This window comes from Sus scrofa, chromosome 2 (assembly GCF_054392235.1).
Source record: "Sus scrofa isolate SSC_HxYL_T2T_F1_AM1 chromosome 2, Sscrofa_HxYL_maternal_Yorkshire_Landrace_v2.0, whole genome shotgun sequence".
NCBI lineage: Eukaryota > Metazoa > Chordata > Mammalia > Artiodactyla > Suidae > Sus > Sus scrofa.
The window spans coordinates 125,198,748-125,212,663 of NC_139384.1; the positions used below are offsets into that span (position 1 = coordinate 125,198,748).

The 13,916-nt window shown below is 39.0% G+C and overlaps 1 protein-coding gene across 2 annotated transcripts in view; it reads left to right on the forward strand.

The window, feature by feature from the left end:
* Positions 1-13,916, forward strand: part of MAN2A1 (mannosidase alpha class 2A member 1) — a 177,561-nt gene that overhangs the window by 16,238 nt on the left and 147,407 nt on the right. The window lies entirely within an intron of this gene.

Consider the following 13,916-nt stretch of genomic DNA (forward strand, 5'->3'; position numbering starts at 1 on the left):
GAGCAACCTCTGTTACTATCACTCCGTGGCAGATGTGAGATTTATGAATGATGATTTCCAGGGCAAAGAGTGCCTTATTCCTGTGTTTTGGCAAGGTATTACTTAAGCATTCTTTGTGCTCACATGGTGAGGACATTTATTTCTTTGAATGGACAAGCGGAAGGAAGCAAAAAGACAATACCTTGGAGAAGATTCAAGTAGGATAAGCTCCAGATCTGGGCAGTACCACTGAAAGGTTTTTTTGTAGCTGTGGTTTGTGGTTTTAGATAGAGAAGTAGGGTAACATACGTAACTGTGGCCACAGCCTTGGTTCACACTATCTCTGGCTTTAGCACTGTGTATCTTAAGAGGTGGAATGGTCACTTAGATAGCTTGTCATTTCATCAAACCAAAATGCTTTCTTATAAAGTGCCTGAGAGCTGACTAAATAGTGGGATTTTTCTATATAGTTGAATAGCAGCTGACTGACTAAGAACTACCACAATACTGGTAACACCCCTGCTGGAAATACAGACTCTCTTTTTACCAAATCTCTGTTCCTATATTTAGCTTTAATGCAGTGGTTTTTAACTGAGGATATATGAGAATGGCCTGGTGAGTCTTTTTATGATGAATAAAAGGCAGATCTGTGCACTCTCTCTAGGTAATCCCATTCGTTCCCACTGCTTTAAATTCATATTGGTATGAACCACTCAGGTTTATATATTCTCCTGACTTTCAGACTTGCATATCTGTGTGACATTGACATGCGATAGTTGACCTAATAGCTTCAGAATGGAACCTTTTGCCCCTCACTCTGCTCCTTCGCCAGTATTCCTTGTTTTCCTAAAATGCCACCTGCCATCCTGCCAATTTCTCAGCAAAAAAGAAGAGGCCATTTTTCTTCTTTTCTTGCCCCACCCTCCCCTTCCCAGTTCCTCAGTCCAATCAAATGGTTTCATATTCCTCCACCTCGGCTGCTTTGGTCTTAGCTACCATGGTGTTTACCTGGCAATCTGAAGTATAACCTCTTACTCAACTTGCTTCACCATTGCTCCAGAATAGCTTTAAAACACTTTTTGTTCATTGACCCTAAAATTATCCAGGATGAAGATGGGGATGTTTCTTTTCCTGGAAAATATTTTTAAATTTAAATGAACTGAGTCTTATTTGACTAAAATCAGGATGTTGGCACGCCTGCTTTCCTTTTGGAGGCATAGCTGTCTTCATATCTCCTCTGGCTCTGACTCTTGCAATCTCCTTCTTTTCCACAATCATCTCCAGGTGATTGTGTTGGGACTACCTGAATATGCTAGGACAATCTCCACATCTCTAAAACCTTAAGTTAATCACAACAGCAAAGTCCCATTTGCCATAAAAAGTAACAGAGTCACAGGTTTCAGGGATTAGGATATGGACATCACTGGCAGCCCATTATTCTGCCTAGCATATAAGACTTTTTTTTTTTTTTTTTTCTGTCCAGGCTAGGGGTCGAATTGGAACTGTAGCCACTGGCCTACGCCACAGCCACAGAAACCCCAGATCCGAGCTGTGTCTTTGACCTACACCACACCTCACCACAATGAGTGAGACCAGCGATGGAACCTGCCTCCTTGTGAATACTAGTCAGATTCATTTCCACTGAGCCATGATGGGAACTCCGATATCACACATTCTTTAAACTGATTTGCATATGCAAACGAATTTAATGATCACAACCATCCTGTGGGTTTGGTATTATTAGTTATCCCTGTTTTACAGATGAGGAAACTGTGGCACAGAGAATCATGTAACTTGTCCAAGGTTATACAGCCATTAATAGTGGAGCCATATGTTTCCGTAAGTTGAGGCTTTGGTTGCAGATGCAGCTTGGATCTGGTATTGCTGTGGCTGCAAGGTAGGCCCCAGCTGCAGCTCTGATTCACCTCCTAACCCCAGAACCTCCATAGGCTACAGGGGCGGCCATAAAAAGAAAAAAGAGTGGAGCCATAATTCAAATTGGGCTTGGCTTTATTTTTTAATCTTATTTTATTTTCCAGCTTTATTAAGATATAATTTCTGTATAACGTTAAATAAGTTTAAGATGTACAAGTGATGATTTGATACATGTATCTGTTAAAAAATGATTACCATTGTAGCTCCAGCGGCGCAATTGGTTAGCGCATGGTACTTATAAAAAATGATTACGATAATAATATTAGTCAACACATCCATCATCTCACATAAATTACCATTTCTGTTTTGTGGTGAAACAAGTAGATAAGTAGGTAGTATATATATATAGATAGATAGATAGTATATAGATAGACAGAATCATTAACTATAATCATCATGCTATACATTAGATCCCCAGAATTTATTCCTATTGTAACTGAGAGTTTGTACCATTTGATTAATATATCTCCATTTTCCCCTCTGCACAGCCCCTAGTAACTACCATTCTACTCTCTGTTTCTATAATTTTTTTAGATTCCACATATAAATGATATCACACAGTGTATGTCTTTGTCTTATTTCACTTAGCATAGTGTTCTCAAGGCCCAGCTGTGTTGTCACAGACAGAGGGTGTGCTTCTTTTTTTATGGCTAAATAGTGTGTGAGAGAGTGTGTGTGTATGCATACATACCATGCTTTCCTTATTCATCTATCGATGGACACTTAGTGTTGATACCATGGTTGTTGTGAATAACGTTGCAGTGAACGTGGGAGTGCAGATATTTCTTTGAGATCCTGTTTTCCTTTCCTTTTGGTATATACCCAGAAGTGGGATGGCTGAATCATGTGATAGTTCTATTTTTACTTTTTTGAGGAACTTCTATTTTTCATAGAGGCTGCACCAGTTTATATTCCACCCATAGTGCACAAGGGTTCTCTTTTCCCTACACCCTCACCAACACTTGGTATCTCTTGTCTTTTTGATGACAACTGTTCTACCCATAATGAGATGATATCTTATTGCAGCTTTGATTTGCATTTCTCTGATGATTAGTGATGCAAGCACCTTTTCATATATCTGTTGGCTGACTGTATATCGTCCTTGGAAAAATTTCTGTTCCTCTGCCCATTTTTTAATCAGATTATCATTGTTATTATTATTATTGCTATTAAGTTATATGAGCACCTTGTATATTGGGTATTAACCCCTTATTAGATATATATTTGAAAATCTTTTATCCTATAGGTTCCTTTTTCAATTTGTTGATGATTTCTTTTGCTATGCAGAAATCTTACAGTTCAGTGTAGTCCCACTCACTAATTTTTGCAGCTTCTTCTTCTTCTTTTTTTTTCTTTTGTGCTTTTTAGGGTTGCATCCTTGGCATATAGAAGTTCTGAGCCACATCTTGGACCTACACCACAGCTCATGGCACCGATGGATCTCCAAGCCACTGAGAAAAGCCAGGGATCAAACCCACATCCTCATAGATGCTAGTTAGATTCATTTCTACTGCACCACAATAGGAACTCCAGTAATTTTTACTTTTGTTGCTTGAGATTTTGGTGTCATATCCAAAAAATTGTTATCCAAATCAGTGTCAACATTTTCCTTATGTTTTCTTTCTCTGGAGGTTTTACTGTTTCAGGTTTTTTTTGTTTGTTTGTTTGTCTTTGTCTTTTTAGGGCTGCATTTGTGGCACATGGACATTCCCTGGCTAGGGGTCAGATTGGAGCTACATCTGCCAGCCTACACCACAACCACACCAATACCAAATCTGAGCTGGGTCTGTGACCTATACCACAGTTCTCGACAATGCCAGATCCTCAATCCACTGAGTGAGGCCAGGGATCGAACCCACATTCTCTTGGACACTATTTGGGTTTGATCCACAACAGGAACTCCAACAGTTTCAGTTCTTAACTTTAAGTTTTGGATCCATTTCAGTGGTATAAGGGAGATCTATTTCCATTCTTCTGCATGTGGTTTTCCAATATTCTCAGCACTATTTATGAAAGAGAATATCTTTTCTCTGTTGAGTATTTTTGGTTCCTTTGTCAAATATTAGTTGACAAACATATATGAGGATTTATTTCTAAGCTCTTGATTCTGTTCCATTGACATATGTGTCAGTTTTTATGCCGTTACCATAGTATTTTGGTTTCTGTAACTTTGTAGTACAGTTAAAATCAAGAAGTGTGATGCCTCCATCTTTATTTTTCTTTCTTAAGATTGCTTTAGCTTTTTGAAGTATTTTTTCATTCTATTCGAACTTAGACTGTTTTTTCTATTTTTGTTAAAATGCCATTGGAATTTTGATAGGGACTGCACTGAATTTTGATAGGAATGGAATTGGGTAATATGGACATTTTAACAATATTCTTTTGAGTCATGAGCAAAGGATATCTTTCCATTTTGTTTCTGCTCTAATCTTTATTAATTCCTTCCTTCAACTAACTTTGGACTTATCTTGTTCTTCCTTCTCTATCTAGTTCCTTGAGGTATCTTGTTCTTCCTTCTCTATCTAGTTCCTTGAGGTGTAAGATTATGTTGTTTATTTGTTATTTCTCTTTTTCTTAATGTCGACATTTATCATTGTAAATTTCTCTTTAAGAACTGCTTTTGGAGTTCGTGTCATAGCACAGTGGAAACCAATCAGACTAGGAACCATAAGGTTGCAGATTCGATCCCTGGCCTCACTCAGTGGGTTAAGGATCCAGCATTGCCATGAGCTATGGTGTAGTTTGCAGATAAGGCTCGGATCTGGCATTGCTGTCACTGTGGTGTAGGCCGGCAGTTGTAGCTCCAATTAGACCCCTAGCCTGGGAACATCCATATGCTGCAAGTGTGGCCCTAAAAAGCAGGAGAAAAAAAGAACTGTTTTTGCATCATTTACTAGGTTTTGGTATGCTGTGTTTCCATTTTCATTTGTGTAAAGATATTTTTTTGTTTTCCCTTTTGCTTTCTTCTTTGACACATTAGCTATTCAGGGGTATGTTGTATAATTTCCACATATTTATGATTTTCCAGCATTCCTCCTGTAGTTCATTTCTAGTTTGATTCCATTCTGATGGAAAAAATACCTCATATGCTTTCAGTCTTCTTAAATTTGCTAAACTTGCTTTGTGACCTATTATATGGTCTGTTCTGGAGAATGTTCCATGTGTACTTGAAAAGAATGTGTATTCTGCTACTATTAGATAAAATATTCTCTGTATGTCCATTAGGTATATTTGTTCTAAAGTCCAACATTTCATTGTTGATTTTCTGTCTGTATGATCTCTTTGTTGAAAGTGGGGTATTGAAGTCCCACACTATTATTCTATTGTCTGTTTCTCCCTTCAGTTCTGTTAATAATCACTTAATATATTTAGGTGCTCCAATGTTAGGCACATATATATTTAAGATTATTATATGTTTTTCATTAATTGACCCCTTTGTCAATATATAATGGCTTTTTTTTTGTTTCTTTTTATCATCTATGGCTTAGAATCTATTTTGTTTGATAGAAATATGTTTATCCCTGTTCAGTTTTGGTTTCCATTTGCGTAGAATATCTTTTTCCACCCCTTTACTTTAAATTTGTGTGTGTCCTTAAAGCTGAAGTGAGTATTTTGTAGGCAGTATATAGTTAAGTCTTGATGTTTATCCACCCAACCACTCTGTCTTTTGTTTGCATAATTCAGTCCATTTATATTTAGAGTATTTTGTAGGCAGTATATAGTTAAGTCTTGATGTTTATCCACCCAACCACTCTGTCTTTTGTTTGGATAATTCAGTCCATTTATATTTAGAGTAATTACTAATTGGTAAGAAGTTTCTAATATCTTGTCTGGCTGTTTTGTAGTTCCCTTGTTCTTTTTTCCTCTCTTGATGCCTTCCTTTGTGATAGATGACTTGATTCTCTTCTCTTTATCTTCTGCAAATCTTCTGTAGCATTTTGCCTTGTGGGTACCATGAGACTTATGTAAAACATTTTATAGGTGTTCCCATTGTGGTGCAGCAGAAATGAATCTGACTAGTATCCATGAGGATGTAGGTTCAATCTCTGGCCTTGCTCAGTTGGTCAGGGATCTGGCGTTGCCTTGAGCTGTGGTGTAGGTCACAGATGCAGCTCAGATCCTGCGTTGCTGTGGCTGTGGCATAGGCTGGCTATTGTAGGTCCGATTTGACCCCTAGCCTGGGAATTTCCCTGTGTCACAGGTGCAGCCCTAAAAAAAAGCAAAAAAAAAAAATTTTTTTTTAATAGTTTTAACAGTCTATTTTACCATGATAACGACTTAACTTCTGTCACATAGAAAACTTTATTCTTTTACTTCCCACTTTGTTTTTGAAATCACAGTTTACCTCTTTTTATATCATATATCCATTAACAAATTATTAGCAAATTATTGTAGCTATAGTTATTTTAATGTTCTTGGTCTTTAACTTTTTTAGTGGAGTAAAATGTTAATATTCCATTCCCCCATATTATAGTATTAGAGTATTCTGAATTTGACTGTGTACTTACCTTTAGCTGTGTGTTTTGTATATTCCATTTTTTCATGTTACTACTTTGTATTAATTTCAGCTTGAAGACTTTTTTTTCAGCATTTCTTGTAAAACAGTTGCTGTGGTGATGAATTCCTTAGTTTTTGTTTGTTTGTTTTTTTGTCTGGAAAAGTGTTTATTTCTTCTTCATTTCTACTTTTGCCCACTAAAGTATCCTTGGTTGGCAGTTTTCTTCTTTTAGCACTTTGAATATATCATCCCACTCACCTTTGCCCTGTAAGATTTTTGCTTAGAAATCTGCTAGTAGACTAATGGGAGTTCCCTTGTACATTACAAGCTTTTTTTTTTCCTCTCCAGCTTTTAAGATTTTTCTTTGTCTTTGATTTTTGTCAGTTTTGTTACACTGTGTCTTGGAGATGATCTCTTGAAGTTGATTTGGTATGGTTACATAGAGCTTCATGAACCTGCTATTCAAATCTCTCTTCAGTTAGGGGAAATTCTTAGCCATTTCATTAAAGAAGTTTTCTGCACACTTCTCTTTCTCAAACGCCAATAATTTGCCAATTGGTTCCTTTGTTTGTAGTATCCTATAGAACATGCAGGCTTTTTTAAAAATTCTTTTTTCATTCCTTTTTCTTTTTTCTCCTCTGATTGGATGATTTCAAATGATCCGTCTTTGAGCTCACTTATTCTTTCCTCTGCTTAGTCAAGTCTGATGTTAAAAATCTCTGCTGATCACTGTATTCTTCAGCTTAACATTTTCTGTTGGGTTCTTTTTTTAATTATTTATTTATTCATTTATTTTTGCCATATCTGCAGCTAGCAGAAGTTTCTGGGCCAGGGATCAAACCTGCATGACAGCAGTAACCAGAGTAACCAGTAGTGACAACACTAGATCTTCAACTTGCTGAGCAATCAGAGAACTCCAGTTTGGTTCTTACTTAGGTTTTCCATCTCTTTGTTGAACTTATCATTTTTTTTTTCTTACCTTGTTTTTCTGATATTGCTAAATGGCTTATCTGTGTTCCGTTGTAACTCCTTGAGTGTTTTTTGGACAATTGTTTTGAATTATTTGTTGGGCAATTCCCATATCTTCATTTCTTTAGGACCAATTAGTAGAGCTTTACTGTATTCCTTTGGTGGAGTCATGTTTCCCTGATTCTTGTAGTCTAGTAAAGGTGTCTATATTTGAGGCAGTGACCTCTTTCAAACTTTATGGACTGACTTCAGTAAGAGGAGCCTTTCATATGTGGGTGGGGGCATGCTGGAACATCCTGTGCCCCAGGTCTAGTGGTACAAGGCTTCAGGTGCAGGGATGTATGGCTGTATTAGTTTTTTGGGGGGAAGGGGGACAGTGTGATATCTCTTCGGCTTAGGCCACTGAAGTCCTCAGTATTAATATGTATGGTCTTTGGTAAGTACTGAAGAGTGTTTACAGTGGCTACAGTGGCTGTTTGAGTCCTCAGTGGCTCTGCTAAGTCAGCTGGCTAGGTATCAGAGCAGATAGCTATGATGGCCAGACCTGGTAGTATGTACACATTTGGTTGTAGGAGCCAGCTGCAGAGTTCAGTGTAGTGGCAGGGATGGTTGCAGTATTCATGTAGTTGGCACTGTAAGGCAGGCAGCAAGGTTGGAGCCAAATAGGAGTGTACTGGTAGTTGCAGGGGCCCTGATTGTCAATGTGTACTGTTGTGATTATTCACTCTCACTATGGACATGGAGGCTGGTGACACGTAAGGCTGGGGACATGCACAGCAGGAGGGTCTAGCTGTAGGTGGGTACAGTTGTACCTCCCAGTGACGGAAGACAGGACCTCATCCTGACATACAAGCAGCTTTAGGGGCCCTAACTGTAGGCATGTTTTCCCATGGCTGCACAGGTTCTTCTTAGGCATGCACAGGTGCTGGTGATATACATCAGATTGGTGGCAGCTTGCAAGTGTACAGCTGCAGTGGCTCCCATGGCAGTGGAAATCCAAGCTGGAATCTTGCACATGAGCTCCCACAGAGACCTGGAGTGGCTTCCATTGTTGTCGTTGGGCTCCAGAGGTGGGTAGGTGGGGACAAAGTGGGAAGGGACACAGGTGGCTGAGGTCAGTGAATGTGAATACATGTGGGGTAAAAACTGATGAAATCTACAGTGGTTATGTGACTACTATGCTGACTGTTGGTTTCTTCTTCAGTGATGAAAGCTGCTGTCTTTCTCTGTAGAGCAAGTCACTGTGAACTGCTCTTCTTCCTCATGCATGACTGCTATTGGTAGCTGCTGCTTTTCTTCCTTGTTCCAAGCAGTCCTTGTGCCTCTTTTAGTGGTGCTCCCACTTTTCAAGTTTCCCAGCAGGGGAAGAAGTCTGGAACTAGAACCCAGATTACTGAGAGATGACTTGCCAAATGCTTTATTCTTGGCTGCATGCTCTTAGATATTTGACTGAAATGCATGAAGTCACAGCCATAGATCCTAGACCTGGCTGATCACCAGAGTCACCTGTGGAGCATAAACATTACAATTTCTGGGGCCCTACTGCTGAATGGATCCTGGTGATCTATAATTTCGAGCAGCCTTTCTGGTGAGTCTGATGGTTACTGTTAGGGCTAGTGCACCCAAACTGCTAAACTAAGAGCACTTCAAGTCTAGAAAAAACATGATGTGCTGGAGTGGTATGCTGAATCTATCAAAATTAGATATAAAGGGTTAAAAAAACATAAATGAAAGGGGATGTAGATCGCGAAGTTTCAGATACACGCACACATATGGGGTAAAGTTTTAGTTCTTTTGTGTCTTTTGAATGCTTGGTGGTTACATTATGCATGGCATAGTACTGTTTCCTCTAGAGTTCTCTTAGTTGAAAACTTGCTTTGGGTGAATGAAGATCTTATATCACTACTATGATAGAAAGAATTCTAGAATCATCTCAGGGTTCTTTTTCCAGACTCCCTCCATCCCCATCAGTTGAAAATCATAGCCCATTGGTCCGTGGTTATTGAAGATAGTGAGAGTTGAAGACTTCGATTGGACTGTACAGATCCATAATCTTTGCCCCAGAAAAGAAACCACATGTTTTACTCTATTCACTTGGTCATAATTCTCACTTTGGGTCTGAACAGGGGTCAGTTTTCTGTCATTTCCCAAACAGTCCATGAAGATCACCCCACTACTTAAGACTTCTGACTCTTTTACCTACTTTGGAGGTTACAGTGAAGATTTTTTTCTGGATTTCCTTTCTTTAAAAATTGTTATTTTTATTTGTATTATTTTTGGTGTAGGTTTATGCATCAAAAAATGACATTTAATACTTCTTTGTCTTAGAAAAATATTACACACTGTTTTTCTTTCCTCCCCCCCCCCAATGAATATTTGCAGTCCTCTTGTGTGCCAGACATTGTGCTAGGCATCAGGGTGCAATGGTGAGTAACATAGCTATGGTGCCGGTTCTGAATATAATGATTCATTTAGTGATGAAGATAGGGAAGCAGTACATGAATAAAATAGGTGTAAGTGCTGTGAAACAAACAAACAAACAAAAAAATAAGCTGATGTAGAGTATTACATGAGGAGGCCTATTTTAGATAGGCTGTCTGAGGAAGAGTATGCAGAGTTTTGAAGCATCGTGTAAAGAGAAAACATGTACCAAAGTCTTGAGCTGAGGTGAGGAGAGGCTGATGTAGAACTGAGATAAGATCAGAGTGAAGCTGAACTGGATGGGAGAAAGAGAGGTGGGGGTGGAGATAGATGTGCACAGCCTTATTGAGTCAAGTGTGAGGTGTTTTTTGTTTGTTTGTCTGTTTTGTTTTGTTTAAGTATGATAAGAAACTAGCACTGGATTGTAATAAAGATAATTACATCCTAGAGGGCGTGGTTGAAGGCTACGAATGTGGGAAATAAGTTAAAAGGCTGCCATACCAGGCTAGGGGAGATTGTTGGTGGCGTGGACCAGTAGGGAGCAATTGAGAAGGAACGAGGCAAACTGATTCAGCAAGTATTTTGGAAGTAGGATGAAAGAGCTTGCAGATAGGTGGAGATGTGTGAGCAGGGTGAGGAAGGAGGAAGAATCAGTTATGTCACCAAGATTTTGAAAGTGGCCAATGAGGTGGAGATTAAAGCTGCTTTGTAAAGACCTGAGATGACTTTTTTGGGAATGTAATCTTTTGGACTTAAGTTTGAAACCCAGGTTGAGAAGTCAGGTAATCATTTGACTATATGGGTCTGTTTTTTGGACAAGAGGTTTCAATTGGAGATAAAACTATGGGAGACATCAGTACAGAAAATGAAATCGAAACCAAGGAATGGATGAGATGATTTCAGGCAGTGTAGAGAAGCCAGAGGTCTCAGGAGGTCACCTTGAGGGCTACTCCATCATTTAGATCCTGGAAAGAGGAGGAGGAGGCTCATAAGCAGTTGGCAGAAGGAAAAACAAGAGCATGTTGTGTTGGAGCAAGTAGAGAAAATGTTTCTAGGAGGAAGGAGTGGTCCACTGTGCCATATGATCCTCAGATGTTAAGTGTGTATAGTGTTTGCTTATCAGGCTTGATAGCATGGTAGCCTCTGGGGACTTTTCAGGGACTCTTGGTGGAGTAGTGTGCAGATGCTAATTGGAATGGGAAGAGAAGGAAATAGGAGTTTGTAAGGAAGGGGGAATATTTAGACTATTGATAATCTCTATGTCCATGAGTAGGTGGGGCTTCAAAGGGAATTGTGAGGCTAAGGGAGTTTGATTTCTTTTTTAGATAGGATATAATGTCAAGTTGAACCATGAGAAATTGGTAACATTTGACTCTTTTGAGGTTATGAGAATGGCAATTTCATATACTTGGACCCTATATGTCATTATACTGTTAAAAATTAGTTGCTTTTAGAAGGGAAATTTGATGATACAGCGTTGAGAGAGTTTAACCAAAAGAATATACTGCCTTTGAGCTTTTGAGAGAAATGAGTAAGGAGCTTACCAGTGGAGTGCTGGCCTTTGAAGCAGAGAGAGGGGAGGGCACATATTTTTTCGTGGTATCAGGAAGGAAGAATGATGTATAAATTAAGTTTTTGAATTTAGCAGTGGATGTACATGGATTGATTTTTGTTCATAGGGCTGTGTGGGTACAGATCCCGGTTTGCTTGTAGTAGGCTCTAAATTTTATTTCTTGAAGTCCTTGCTATCAGTGATTTTTTTTTTTCTCAGTTTTTTCTCTTTCACCAAAAGCATAGTAAATCAAATGTCTTGACCTCCTTCCCCACTCCTTGACAGTGCAACACTGTGGCATCTCTCTGGAACTGATTAGCAAATCAAAGAATAAAATGGTTTTCTCACAAGTGATTTTCTTGCCCTACAGAAAATTGTCTTTTTCGATATTACCATCAGCATCCTTTGACTTGTCAGCATAATTGAAACATTATCTGTGATTTCTTTTACTTTAATGCAGACTACAAGTGCATCTTTTTAAGGTCATATCACTCTTCTGTGTCATGTGTGCAGAATTTGCTTTGGAGGTGTGTGTATTTCATGAATTTCAGCTGTTTGGCGGGAGGTTTTATTCCATTGCATAATAAAGTTTAAAAAATGATTTTCATTAGACCCTTATGCTAACATATCCCTAGGCCACAATTTTCTCCGTGGACTTATTAATTCAGTACAGAATTCCAGGTACTGATCATTAATTGTATCTTTAAAACTACAGTGAGGTTGAAAGTCATCTTTAGTGCCTGCAGGATCCTTTTTCATGAAACATCCATTGCCTGTAATGTTTGTCTTGAACTGTACTCTCATCCAAGGGTTATGGGACCAGGGCCATGGTGAGAATATTCCCAAAGAGAGCCCTCTTCTTTCACGACACATTCTTGTTAAGCTTTAGGCAATTTTGCTATATGCACGCATCTAGGATTATCTTTTCCTGAAAGTATAAAAGATCTGGCCTCCACATTAGAGAATCCACAGTGGGCACAATAGAGAAACAAGGGCACCCAGGTATTAATTTATAGTATGTGGCATCTTTAAAAGGTCTGGGGTGGCGGTATTTTAGACAAAACTAAGGTTTTATTTTATGGAGGTTGTGGCTTTACTGTAGGCAAAACAAGTCAACATGTTCTCATTCTGCTTGGAATCAGAGGAACTTGATTTACTGTTGTCACCTGCTGTGGTAGACATTGCAAGCATCTCTGAAGTAGGCTTGTGTCTTTAGTATTGGAAATATTCAGCAGAATTCATCAGAAGTGATTTCAAAAGCTGCTGTCTGTGGTATTGTGATAATGAGTGAAGAAAAGTTTTTCCCTAATTTCAGACAGCCTTTGATAGCATGTTTGTTTAGGAAAATATATGCAGATTAGTTAGCTGTGTACCTGACTCAAATATTTTCAGCTTCTTTGGGTGACCTTTGGGCTATGCCAGGGGTTTCCCTTTGGCCTTTCCACTGAGAACCAGTAAACCAATATCAGTGTGTGCCTATGAAGAAACATTTGTTGTATAATACCAATTAACTGCTTGACCTGCAGTCTGCATGGTTCAACTGGCTTCTCTTTGGACCTTGGACAAGTGTTGCACTGATCCATCACATTTACTTTGCTTTGCCATTTAGTCAAGGGCAGATCCTTATTCTCTCCTGATTTTCTCTAGGGGAATTGGGGATTGTCTTGCAGGATGAGTTCATTGCTAAGACCTTGCACTTCATGCTTCTCTATACACTGATGAACAGGCTTCACCCTAGAGGCGACAGGTGCCCTCAAGGAACACTGTTCCAACCTGTAGGAGGCTCTTTCTGTCCCGTGTGTCTTAAGTAGAGAGGTCTAAGAGCATCTTCCAGGTCTGAGGAGGGGCATGGCCATTTTGTGTTCCTAGTCTCTCCAAGGTCAAGGCTTTGGGTATTCATCTGTAGTGTCATCTATCCCCCTCACCTCCCAAGGTGATTTCCTACTGGTTTGCTTCTCATTTTGGCTACTTTTTCCTTATTCTAAAATGTCTCCTCTAGTCCCTTCTCACTTCTGTCAGCTCTCACATAGTTGCTGAAGTGGCCTTCTCTTGGTCGACAGCACTCTGTTGGTTCTCCCTTCCCCTTGTTGAGCTGGCCAGTGCCTGGGAGTAGAGCTCTTCTTTCTCTTGGCCTCCCCATTAGAGAATCCACAACCACTCACAACAGACAAAGGAAGAGTGAAAATACCCATAACCCATTTTTACCATCTTGATCCTGGCCTTCCATATGCATTATTTTTCAAAAGGGGATCATATCCTATATGCTGTTTTTATTTTTTCATACATACTATTTAAAAATTGCTTTTCTTCACCATATCCGTTTGAAGTACTTTCCTATATATTTCCCTTTTTAAAAATTGTATTTCTGAATTTTCAGTGACTACAAACTGTTTCATGATATTCAGCGTACCATTTGACCAATCCTTTGCTTTTCGACATTTAGGTAGTTTTTTCCTTCTTTTTTCTTTCCCTTCCTCCTTTCTATCTTCCTGTTGTTCACTGGTAATAGAATTTTTTGTTTCTTAATCTCCACAATTGTTGGTTTACTATGCATATAGTTAT